Genomic DNA, 13,573 nt, shown 5'->3' on the forward strand with positions numbered 1-13,573 from the left:
GAATGCTAGATAACGCATAAACTGCTGCTTAGTGGCGCAGGTGCTGCACTTTTCGGGAAATGAAAGCCGACCACGCAAAGTAATTCTGGAGGAGTCATTAGTTCATGCTGCTTTCATTAAGCGTGAAGTATGACTTGGAGGATGCAAGTATATGACAAAATGTTAGCTACGAGGTTAACACAGTTCCCTCACATGAAACTGATCATGCGGTTTAGCAACAAAATGACACCTAAAGTGCGGCAAAATATGCGCTCCGTTTCACTGCAATGCATCTGTGCACGAATATTTTCGTAACCTAAAGGAACCGGAAAATGCTTTCCGTGTGCTTCACAAAACAAATCGGAGTCACCACAGCAGTTTTTAAAGTTTGTCGACGCTGAGTTCTGGCATGAATCGTCGCCAAAATCGTGCTCTGATAGAGATATGCGGGGTCCGCCACGGAACGGTGTCAAATGGCAGTAAAGGGAGATAGATGTCTTGCAATAAACAAATATTTCAAAAAATTATGCACTTACGCCATTGTCTATCGCCGGCGCTTCGCTTCCAACGTCGAACACAGCGCTACTTTCGCTGTCACGGAGCGTGAAACCTGCATGAAAAAAAAAAATCAACGTCGTCGTAGTAGAAAGCACACCTAAAAGCCAGTCGCAAGAACGGCATATAGATTTCGAAGCTGTTTAATATCAACGCGAAAGAGCGTGACTCGTAATGTGCTAAAATTAAAACGTAATTTACGAGAAACTAACGCTTGCTATGAAAAATGTGGCAATAAGTGCTAGCAGAAGACTCATGAAATACATACGTAATCAAGCCTGAATAAGTGTGAGTAAAAATTGAGCTATGATAGCGACGCTTTCTATACAGCAACAAATCTGCTCTTGGAGCACGCGCAACTCGAAGCATGACGCGCGTTCAGCGGCGCGCGAAGCTGCGCCGTCGCTCTCGGGCTTGAAGCCAAGTGCGAGAACTCGCGCATCGGTCCCTTAAAGCCCCAACTCGATGCACACATCCTAGGCGTACGGCGGAGCGCCTACGCGCCCAGCGCCGCGCCGTGCCAAGCGTCGAAAAAAGTCATACACTTCCATGCTCCCTGTGCTGGGGCGTTCTCCCTCTCGAGCCGACCGAAGGAATTTCAAGCGTGAAGTAAAGGGATTTGGGGGGCGCTGAAAGGACAACTTAAACCGCGAAGAAACGTTCCAGGAACCTGGGATAGGTTCAAGCCATAAAGAAAAGAGTCCCCGAGAGCCCCCGCCGTCCTCCTATTGTTGTAAACGAGGACCCCGCTTCCGACCCCGCTTCCGCTTTGCGCATGCGCAGACAGGATCCAGCGTACGCCCGTGCGCGTAGGCGCTCCGCTGGTACGCGTAGGATGTGTCCATCGAGTTGGGGCTTAACTTGTGTGTGCGGATCGAGACAGTGTATATACATGTTCCACTCTGGGCGATGGTGGCGCGGCGTGGGCTCTTTTTCCGGAGTCCATTCGCAACGATCTGCTTTTCCGCGGTAACTGCTCTGCCCGAGTTGTTTCCGTATCGCCGGCGATCGGGGCTGATGGAAAACGCCGCGGAGAAACCGAGAAGCGCGGAACAACAAAGGAAGCAGCTCCTTGTGCCGAGGGATGGCGTTGGAAGATAGGGCCAAGGCAGATTTTGAATAAAAACGAGCCGGCGGTGTAAGCCGTGTTTTTCTTTCCTTCGTTCCGAGCCATTGTTGTCTCGTGAAAAGCGAGCCTGTGAGCAGCTCTTGCCACTTTCCTGCCATTTCTTGTCTTTTTTCATTTTTTAGCTTGTTTTCATTTAAGGATAATAGAATGATACAATGCAGGCTTCTGAAAGGATTATCGGACTAGCAAAAGGCGTTTGTGATGTTGAAGGGAGAGTTTCTGCGTGTCCTTGGCTGACTCGTGAGGCTCGTTTGACTACACACTTCTTAAAGTCTCTAGATCTGCCTCATTTACTCCAGTGGAGCGTCAGCGGACGGCACATGTAATCATTGTTGACTACGCTCTAGGGACAGGCACGTCGACTGTACGTACCGCAGCATAACTGAACCTGGATCATAAGATGGCCGCGTAAAATCGACACTGAACACAAAAGTAATGTCACTGAAGAGAGGACGGGCGCTGTGGGGTCGATTTTGCGCTGCCCCCGTATGATTAAAATATGAACCCACTGGCTCGAAGAGTTATTTTAGTCAATAAGTCAACCTGTCGTTTCATTCGCTTGAGGCGTGTACCTGATGGCGCCAGTGAAAGCGAACGATGAGCGGCCATTTGCGCATCGTCTTCTTGAAGGTGCTGCGACGTAGTCGTGAATGGGGCGCACGATGCGCCAGTTCGCCACGGTATTTTCTCCAACTAGAATTTGATGACTCCAGACAAAGGTGGTAAATACTGGAACATCACGCTTCGTTTGCTTCTTAAGGACATAAAAGTGCGGTTAAATGTTCTGGGCCAGTTAACACTGGGCCATGGTCCGCGGCGTACTGTATTACTCCGCTAGCCAGTCGCGAAAGTGAACGAAATCAGCTTTTTAATGTTTGACTTTATTGAACAAGTCAGGTATCAAAATTCTAGAGCTTCTAACTTTTTCTCGTGATCAGTTTCTTGTTTAGGTGAATAGAGAAGTTTTAGCAACGGACTACTTTTCTTGTCGCGGAGGAATTCTGTTCGCCGGTCCTGAATGTGGACGGAGCTTCACTGCAGACTTAAGTTGTATCCGACTATAGTAATATTCATTAGCTGTCGAGACTTAAGCCAGTATCTACGTCTGCTCTGCTAACTTCCTCACCTGGGCGGCAAACGACGGCTCACAGTTTGAAAGTCTCACAGCGCCCCCTGCCAAGCAGCCTTCGTGGCAGTTCTCCTGAAGCCGTTCGCACCATGGGGAGACAAGAATGCGACGAACGCGTCACGATGGAGCGGAAGCAAGCAGGCGGCGTTGTTTTCCTGAGCACACCGGTTGGACGGCGCTTGTCGTTGCCCTGGTGGGAACCACGACGCCCACTCTTTGAACTGCAGCGGCTCGTGGGTGCCGCTCGCTCATCAGCCCCGCTAGGGTGCCCCGCGGCCGCGCGCGCTTCTGCGAGTTCCTGCAATGCAGAGTTACGTATGGCGACAGTCAGAGCTTGACATGTCATCTCTTTCTCAAAGCGCGCGCGAAGCGAACCCGAGTACACTCGAGAGAAGGCAGAGTAGAATGAGCCGAAAAAAGAACGAAAAGAGAAGACAGAAGGAATGGCGTGCACGTGAGGGAGAGAGCGAGAAAGAGAAATCGAAAGGCAAAAACACTGCATGTGTTCGGCCATCGGCCGCACCATCCTGAATTCCCGCGCTCTGGTTCGCGCGAGCGCGCGCGCGCGTCTCCCACTGTAACACCTGGACTCCATGTACGCGAAAACTCACGCGAACGCGAAGGCGACGGCGGCGCCGACGGCTGGCGTTCGCTCCGTCGCCCACCGGCCAAGCTACATGCGCGAAACAGACGCGAACGCGAAATGGCGACGACGATCAGTGTTGCTGGCATAATACACCACAAAGCTGTTTGCGCCTATAACAAGAGTCACTTTATGTGCAAGGTTTAAAATATTGCGCATGAAACTCAAAATAAAATGTGTTTACAGCTTTGTGCATTGAGTGTAGATTGTTTAACTGAACACTCACGTAACTTTTTGGCACTTGGTTGTGGAGTTTGTTTTCGGCTGTTTTCCCCGCGCGCTTTTCCCCGCGCTTTTCCCCGATCTAAATGGAGTGGCAGCAGAAAGTAGCAGCTCTACGTTTGCGCCTAATTCTGAAAAGAAAGAAGGCCCTTACACGCAAGTACTGGGTTCGACCAGTCTGGGAGCAGCGCGCTGAGGAAAGCGGATTCTTTACAGCGGTAAGTTGTTCCTGGCGAAGAAATCAAAGCAGCGCAACTGCATATGGTTCAATGCATTCTTGCAGATGAAGGTGATGCAAGACGGGGACGCATCGCTGTTCCACAAGTTTTACCGCATGTCCCCGGAGACATTTAACCTCCTCCACTCAATGGTTGCAAGTCGTCTAACAAAAGAGTGGCTGTGCAGAGAGCCCATATCGTCTGGCGAGCGCCTCGCCCTGACGCTGCGGTAAGGACGTACTGTTTCTGAAGGGACACTGTGCGACGAGCGGCTCTGAGCAGACGACGCTTGTTTGGGGACATTGTACAGGATATTGCTTGCCTGTAATAATTCACAGAGTAGCACAGCGCGTGCGTGTGCGTGCGTTTTGGAACTTGATGAAATTCTTGTTATTGTCTATATTTTCAGGTACCTGTCATCAGGAATGCTCATTAAAGATGCCGCAGTGGCGTTCAGGGTGGGCATCGAAACAGCCAGACGGGCAATCCATCTGACATGCACAGTGCTCTGGGAGGTGCTTGCTCCAACTTACATGAAGGTGTGTCAATTAATTTTGCCCTCTAGTACAGTACAGCTACGATATAGGCATTTCAGTTTTCATTAACCACTAGTCCTCCGTATTGCAGGCTCCAACAGAGAACGAGTGGAGGGAAATTGCTGCAGACTTCTGGAGTCTGTGGCAATTTCCGAACTGCCTGGGAGCCGTTGATGGGAATCACGTTGAAATCAAATGCCCCAAGAATGCTGGAAGCCTTTATTTCAACTACAAGGTATGAAAGCAAAGTATTTGTATGATGTGATGTAAAAAAAGGGAGTAATCCATTTGTTGCACTGCTGTCAAGGCCCAAAGAGCATTGTGGAAAGGGTCACATTTGACTGTGAAAGAGTCACACTGAGCTGGTGTTTTGTGTGGCGTGATTGCAAGTGTGTATCCTGAGGAGGCAAAGTCTTTTTTTTGCGAAAACTACTGCATTGCAATAATATTTGTAACGCACTGCAAGACTCAAAGTTCATGACACTCCAGCAGTAAACTCAGTACGAGGGGAGGGTCAACTGCTGTGGGTGCAGAGTGAGCACCAGGACGTGGTAGAGGGTGGGATGACATGCCAGGTCACCGCACTTGCTACTGCTCACTCTGGTGACACATGTGGACCCCAGCCTTCAGTGTTTGTATTCGCACTTATTCGCAGGGTACCCATTCCATTGTTCTGCTGGCCGTGGTGGACAGCAGGTATCTTTTTCGGCTGGTGGACGTGGACGCACCTGGAAGACTCAGTGATGGGGGCATCTTTAAAGATTCCCCCATTGGCCAACGTCTGCATGAGGGCAAGCTCAATCTGCCTCGTGCAGCTCGACTGCCAAAGTCGGAGAAGGTGTGCCCTCATGTTTTCGTTGGCGATGAGGCCTTCCAGTTGCGCCCAGATTTCATGCGGCCACTGCCAGGGAGCCGCACAGACGCCAAAGAGGTGGTGTTCAACTACCGCCTCAGCCGAGCACGGTATGTATCACTCAAGTGAGAACTTAACAGTAAATTTAACTGTGTTTCTGGCCTCACTCAGTCACCAGTTAGCATCATAGACTTGCAGGCGTGCGATATTTTATAAGTGCTAAAACCAGCCTATTGAGTCACAAAAAGGGCTTTGCTTGGTGTGAGAAAAGTGAGACGCATACTAGTTTTGCAAGCAAAATTGTGATTGTTTCTTTTACAGAAGATGTGTCGAAAATGCATTCGGCATCTTGGTGTCTCGGTGGCGCATCTTCGAGAGAAAGATCAACCTCGAGCCCAAAAATGTGGACAGTGTAGTAAAGGCAGCATGTGTGCTCCATAATTTTTTTTTTTGTATGGAGAGCAGTTCCGCTAGCTACTACTGCCCTCCTGGCTACGCTGACTGCACCGACACGTTCGGAAATGTTCACGAGGGCTCCTGGCGGGAGGCTGCGTCTACCTCTGCAATGTTCCAGTTGCAGAGGACGAGGGCACGCAACTGTGCACAGGGTGCCACTGTTGTGCGCAACACATTTTTGGAGTTTTTTAGTACTGAAGGCCAAGTGCCCTGGCAGTGGAGCCTGCCTGGTGTCAGCAAGCCGTAAGGCTTGGGCAGTGGCTCAGCCATGTGTGCGTCGAGTGCAGACTACTAATTGTAGTTGCACGTTTCCTTCTCATCCATTCTCTTAGATGACAGTCTATCATCATCTTGCATTAGCTTTATGGTTTTATGGGTGTTTAATGTCCCAAAGCGACTCGGGCTATGAGGGACGCTGTAGTGAAGGCCTCCGGAATAATTTCGACCACCTGGGGTTCTTTAACGTGCACTGACATCACACAGCACACGGGCGCCTTGTGCATTTGCCTCCATTGAAATGCGGCCGCTGCGGTCGGGTTCGAACCCGGATACTCCGGCTTAGTAGATGAGTACCTTAACCACTAAGCCACTGCAAAGGGTACCATTAATGATTTCATTGTTTGATCTGCCATAATCTGGTATTTTTCTAGAAGGTGGTCTGCTTTTCATTGATAATGAAAAAGTGGTGTGATAGAAAAGGAATAGTGATAGAAAAAAAAAGCCATACGTTGTTTAAACAATGTATCATATTTACATCCCTCAGCCGAGCTATTTAGTCAGCATCATATAATCAATATGCACTCCCTTTATAATTACCGTCTCCTCCACCAGTTTCATTTTGGTAATGCAAAGTATAAAGAATTCTTATTGACACTTTCAGGTGCAATGTTATGCTGCAATATTTTTAAAACGCGTGCCTGAAAAATGGGAAATTGCACACCGCCGAACAAATTACCTTCTACAGTCATTAAGCTATACATGCCAGTGCTACTCAATAAGCTCAATGTACCCAGTTCTTTTAATCCTGTAATAACCCGCAAAGTTTTGCGTTCAATATTTCTAGAATGACTTGCGCTTTCGTGCTATAAACATAATAATCTTAGCTTTATGTCTAACTTGAAGGCAGTGATCGGGTTTGTTGTAAGCTCGTGTGCATGCATACGCTAGTCTTTGTATAATGGCTTCATGTCTTTTTTTACTCTTACTTCTGCTCTTATTTTTGTACATTTATGATAAAATGTGTCTTTTTCGAAGCAGCAGAACATGTATAACTTTTCTTTTGTACGGCTGTCACTGTTGCCTGCCGCCGGCTTTCAGGCCTCGTCAAGCTGTCCCCAGAGCTTTTTGCCTGTAAGACCGTCAACATTGTGAAATGTTGAAAATGAAGGTGAATTTTAATTTGAAATTTGAGGAGGTTGTGATCGCTGATAACAGTTATCAGATTTATACTTGTTACATTATCAGGGGTTTATGTCAACAGGAGGGCCATATCATCGCTCCCTGAAGGTAGTGATCCTGTACTAGGCTCAAAAATTGCCTAGATTGTGCTCATGTACTGGACAGACAAAAGGAAGAAGGTAATAGGGTAACTGAAGTCGCTGAACAAGATGGGTACCAGTACCATGCAGCAATGCACCTCCATTGAGAGGGTTTCAAATTCGGCTAGTTGGTAGTTAACATGGTCAAACATAATGCCAGAGATAAGACAATCTGCTTATGCTTGGAATCGGGAAAAGTGGGGACTTGTGTAATTGGTTGGTTGGTTTTGGGGGGAAAGGAAATGGCGCAGTATCTGTCTCATATATCGTTGGACACCTGAACCGCGCCGTAAGGGAAGGGATAAAGGAGGGAGTGAAAGAAGAAAGGAAGAAGAGGTGCCGTAGTGGAGGGCTCCGGAATAATTTCGACCACCTGGGGATCTTTAACGTGCACTGACATCGCACAGCACACGGGCGCCTTAGGGTTTTTCCTCCATAAAAACGCAGCCGCCGCGGTCGGATTCGAACCCGGGAACTCCGGATCAGTAGTCGAGCGCCCTAACCACTGAGCCACCGCGGCGGGGCGGACTTGTGTAAGAGACCCTTCATTTTTGCTTTCCAAACAAGAAAAGCAAATCTTGGAAAAGTAATATCAAAAGAGTAAAAGTAATATCCGATCTGCTGGGAGAGTTTTTTTTTTTTGATGCTTGTTGATACGATAGAAAAGTTGCTGCTTTCAATGTTTTCTTTTATTTATGTTTTGACATGTGACCCTTACATATGTGTGCAAACCGCAATAAACTTCAGTTGACAGTTTGCGCACCAGTGCTTGTGTCGCCCCTGTTGTCCCGTCAGTTCAAAAGCGCAATTATGTTTGACCATCTGCATTCTCTGTATTACATTGTCTTTTTTCCCCAGCGAACTTTGTTGGATATCGATAATTTACAGCCTCAAGTGCGTGTGTGTGTAAAAATTAGGAAATTATTTTGTGGCGTTTGAAGACTTTCTTTTATTTTGCATGTGAGCCTCTGCATTCAGATTATGTACCTTTACATCTTATGAATATGTCCTTGTGTATTAAATTTTTGAACCATAAAAGCTCTGCACACTTGATTCTTTACATTGCCATGCAAAGAATCCATTATGCCATTATGTTTTCCAACCTCTTCAGTAATCAGGGAGTTCGAAAGCAGTAACTTGCTAGATGCCACGACTAGTCAAGCTGCTGCTGCAGCTTTTTGCTTCGCCCCGTATTTCTGATGGAAAGAAATGAATTTGTAAACACACTGTTCTCTTTGTGATTGTAACAGATCACTGTATCCACACACTAAATTTAGAAACTTTAAAGACGCCTTTTATTTCACAAAAATGCGGACATGTAAGCATTGAAAATGACCACTGCAACTGCATTGTCTACAGTGGCAAAGCTGACTATAAATAAAAAATGCATAACGGAATGTAACCTTGATTGCACAAAAGTGTAAAAGCTGCTGCATTCACAGCTATTGCAGCTTCACTGCAGTCAGATATCACTAAGCGCACAATAAAATGAGAAACTTTAAAGACTCCTTTTACTTCACAGCAATGCGGACATATAAGCATTCAAAATGACCACTGCAATGTCTACAGTGGCAAAGCTGACTGTGAATAAAAATGCATACAGGAACATAACCTTGATTATTGCCCAAAAGTGTAAAAGCTGCAGTATTCAGTTATCACATCACTACAGTCGGGTATGACTAATCATACACTAAAATGAGAAAACTTGTACTTCAGAAAAATGCAGACTCCTAAGTAATCGAACCAATCATTGCTACTGCAATTTCAGAGTTGACTTTAAAATAAGAAATAAGTACAGAAACGTAACTGATTACTGTGCAAAAGCTGCAGTAATCAGAGTTATCACAGCATCACTATAGTCGGGTATTACTAATCATACACTAAAATGAGAAAACTTGTACTTCACAAAAATGCAGACTCCTAAGTAATCAAACCAATCATTGCAACTGCAATTACAGAGTTTACTTCAAAATAAGAAATAAGTACAGAAACGTAACTGATTACTGTGCAAAAGCTGCAGTAATCAGAGTTATCACAGCATCACTATAGTCGGGTATTACTAATCATACACTAAAATGAGAAAACTTGTATTTCACAAAAATGCAGACTCCTAAGTAATCAAACCAATCATTGCAACTGCAATTACAGAGTTTACTTTAAAATAAAATAAAGAAACCATAAAGGAATATAATTTCGATTATTGCACAAACGTGTAAAAGCTACAGTATTCAGAGTTATCCCAGCATCACTATAGTACAGTTCAAAACGAGTGACACCAACAGTCACCGAAAGCAATGAAAGCATAGTGAGTTTGTATACATATACTGTTCTCCATTTTTTCGTATTGTGGTGCTGCTCGCTTGGAAATTAGTACTGTAATCTCGTTATGCCTGAAAGGTAACTGATTACAAGTCGGATCAAAAACATGAATATGCCAGCAATGGGAACCAAACTCGCGACCGTACACGACATGGAGGTAGTGGGTTCGGATCGCAATGGTGGCAATTGCTTGCCTTTGTTCCAAATTGTAATCCAGCCGCCACGGTGGCTGAGTGGTTATGACGCTCGACTGCCGGCCCGAAAGATGCGGGTTCGATCCCGGACGCGGCGGTCGAATTTCAATGAAGGCGAAATTCTAGAGGCCCATGTACTGTGCAATTTCGATGCACTGCGCAGTGTCAATGCACGTTAAAGAACCCCCTGGTGGTCCTTTTAGGGAGCCCTTCACTACGGCGTCTCTCATAGCCTTAATCGCTTTGGGACGTTAAACCCCCATAAACCAAACCAAACCAATTTGTAATCTGTTATCTTTTAGGCATAACCATATTACAGTAATAATTTCTCCATGAGCAATACCACAATATGAAGAAATGTATATGCATCTAGTTCCCTATGCTTTCAGTGACTGTTAGCTCCCTTCATATGATCTCCCATGCATGATGTATAGCTAGAAGCAATATAAGAGGGAACATGGGAGCGTGTGGCCTCCTTGCTTTGCAAAGTACTGCCAGGGACAGAAGGCGAGAATTGTCAGTGTAAGGCGCACGCAAAGTAAGCATGGCCGCCTATCCTTCCCGAGCATGACCCTGATGCCACCTGTTGTAGTCTGTTGGTGGCTGCACTTTGCAAAGAACGGAGGCCCCATGCTCCTGTGTTCCCCCTCATATTGCTTCCAGCAGTTCACAGGATAAATCAAGTAAATTACTTCTCCAGTATGAATTCAAATACACACTGCAATAACTTCATCTGCATTTCATTCTGCAGCCTCTCTGGCACTTCCCTCATTTTGTCGACTAAGTATGCTCCGAAATGATCGAGGCTGTCCGGTTTTTTTTTCTGAGCATTGCTCCAAGCATATCAATCTGACTATCAGACTTCTCTATTCTGCTCCTTTTTTTATGTGAGCCTGTGCTGGGCATTTCAGCCACAAGCTCAACACTGGCACTTGGGGCATTTGGTGTTGGTGCTGCGCTTGTCCCAGGACTTGATGGCAAAGAGGCAGACTCGGCAAACATTTGTTGAAAAATCGCCTCTGCACTTCCCTGTGGCGTGTCGCTGATGTTTTCTTCGGGCACAATATATACCGCTTCCGCATGCGGCAGCGGTTGCAAGTTGCCAGAGGTCCTACAGTAAGGTAAAAGATAAGTAAGTACCTCCAGTTTCAATCGGGAAAATGAGGCCCTTTAAAGCTTAATGCACTTGAAGACAATGGTCTGCACGAATTATTTAGGAGGCAGCAAATACAAATAATTTGCTACAATAATTTTCAACACGGCAGGCAGGAAATAATATTGGGCCTTGGTTTTCTTGTTCTGTGCAAAACGGTAAATCAGCGGCGAAACTGCACATAAAACAGCATACATTCAGTGAAATGTAATGATAACCTCCAAATGGACTTACGGTCTGCTGAGCATCGTGTCCCGCAGGAAGAGCAGCCTTTCGAAGAAAGGCCAGGTTGTCTCTTCAACCTCGTCTGCCCCAGTCCCGCTCTTTTTCGATTGGCGGAGCCCTTTAAAAACCCTCCTGAATGTGTCGCGCAGATTTTTCCAACGGTGCTTCACGTCAGGAACTGCGGAGGCATGAAAAGCGCAATAATAATCGGCTATCAGGTGAAAGCCTGTATCGATTTGGCATGCAAATCTGCTGCCCGGCGGAGTGCATTTTCTAGCGAACGATAACGATCGCTCGACGTTACACAACTTGCCACGTCGTAAAACACAGCAATTGCGAAACGTGGCACTCGGCGTACGGTCAGCATTTCGTATAGTCAATGGCACCGACAGAGTGATTTGTTTACAAAACCTCACCTGTTGCACCGACGGCTTCGGCTACTCGGCGCCACGCCGCTTCCGAAACGTTGCGGGCCTTATAGTTTTTTTGCTGCATATCCCAAAGGACCCGCTCGCACTCCACGGCGTCGATGAGTTTCTCATTGAAGGCTTGGGCTTGAGCGTGTGCCATGGTAGCGTAAATGTGATACACCTACGAGCACTCGAAAAAACTTGCCAACAATGCGGCACTTTCGAGACAGCGCGCGAAATTACCGGCAGTGACGTACGCTGCCTTAGCTGCTATTGGCTAATCGCGTAAGCAACTTCCGGGCGACGAGCGAAATTTTCTGTGGGTGCAGATCCGAGCGACACGGCAAGCGACACATGCATTTTGCTTCGCGCGACGGCGTCGCTCGTCGCTTGCCGCCGTCGCGTTCGCGTGAGTTTTCGCGTACATGGAGTCCAGGCTTAAAGACGTACAACCGAGAACAGAAAGAAGGGGGAAGACAAGCGGAGCGCAGACCAGGCGGCTCAAGCACCGACGCGTTACTCGGCTGATTGATTTACAAGTGCGGTGCCCGCGCCGCCGCCGCCGCACGTCGTCTTTGCGGTGTTCCGCGTCGCAGCAGCGATCCTGCGCGCCTCGACGGCCGCGGGGGAGCCCTTGCGACGCGACTGACCACTCAGCGGCCGCCATAAATCTGGACGACCGCCTGCGCCCCGCTCATGATACGGGTATCTGATACGGGTCCCATTTGAACCCAACATATTGAACTTATTTTTGGAAATGTGGCTGGTGCTGGAAGGTTGCTTCACTTCCGCCACCGGTTAGCCCGGTATTGCACTGCCCTCGGGATCGGGCTGGGAAATTATAGCGCGCGTCTTTTCTATCCTATCTTTAATCTCTTTAACAAAACCAGTTGTTGGGCGAGTTGGTGCTGACGATGATCCATAACAGCGCGACAGACGGGACAAAGAAGAGGAGACACAACACACAGCGCTGACTCACAACTAAAACGTTTATTGGCTGCCAGCCAGTATAAATACTGGCCTGGTGGCCGGGAAAAAAATACAAGCACGCTTGACTTGCGTGATATCAAAACATCGCCAGTTCATCAGGCACGTGTCAACATACAAGAGTCATCTGTGCAAAATATCACCCCTACAGCAGGCACAAGTTTTCATTCACAATCAAGGTAGCGGGTTTCCTTATCCGACAAGGCTACAGAGGGAGCGCTGATACACTGATCTGAAGTCCTAGCTATCAGGTGGGCTTCTATTATTTCCCTGGTTAGCGAGTCGCGGTTCTTACCTAATACAGAGCATTCCTTGTAAAGAGGAAAACAAGTTTTTGAGTCGTCGTTGTCTTCCTCGTCATCGTCATCTTCGTTGTCTTTGCAGTTTCTGCAATGTTTTGCTACGTGGCCTGTGATAGCGACACGACAGACATTATATTGGTGCTCCTTTAATCTTTCGTTAACACATCGGCCAGTTTGGCCGATGTAACATTTGCCACATGACAGAGGTAGAGAGTAGATGACCCCTTCCCGGCAAGGCACGAATTGTTTCGCGTGCCTTATCAAGCAGCTGCGTGGTTCCCTTCCTACTGAATTTACTTTTTTGACCATGCTAGACAGTCGCTTAGGCGCCGAGAAGACAACTTCGACACCAGCATGTTTCCCTACTTTACTAGCATGTTCTCTCCTACTTTCAGCACGTGGTAGCGATTGTGGCTCAGCTTGAGCCAGTGGGCAAGCCTGTGCACTTTCCTTGTCATTCTTCCTGGAAACAACAGAAGAAGAAGCCCCGCTCCAGGGAGCCCCGAGACGGCGGGAACAAAGGCTTGTTCCCCATGCAAATAAAGAACGCGCCGCGGGCAAAATAAAGGAAGCGAGCGAGGAGTAAGGAACGGCGTCGCACTCTGATACGCGAAGGCCTCCGCGCACGCGGCGCCGGTCGTATATTTGGCGCCGCCTCGCTGCAGTGCGGGCCTGCATTGTTGTCGCTCTCGTCGGAAGGAATGATCGTTTGGGGCAAGCCCCGC

This window comes from Amblyomma americanum, chromosome 1 (genome assembly GCF_052857255.1).
Source record: "Amblyomma americanum isolate KBUSLIRL-KWMA chromosome 1, ASM5285725v1, whole genome shotgun sequence".
In the NCBI taxonomy this organism is placed as follows: domain Eukaryota; kingdom Metazoa; phylum Arthropoda; class Arachnida; order Ixodida; family Ixodidae; genus Amblyomma; species Amblyomma americanum.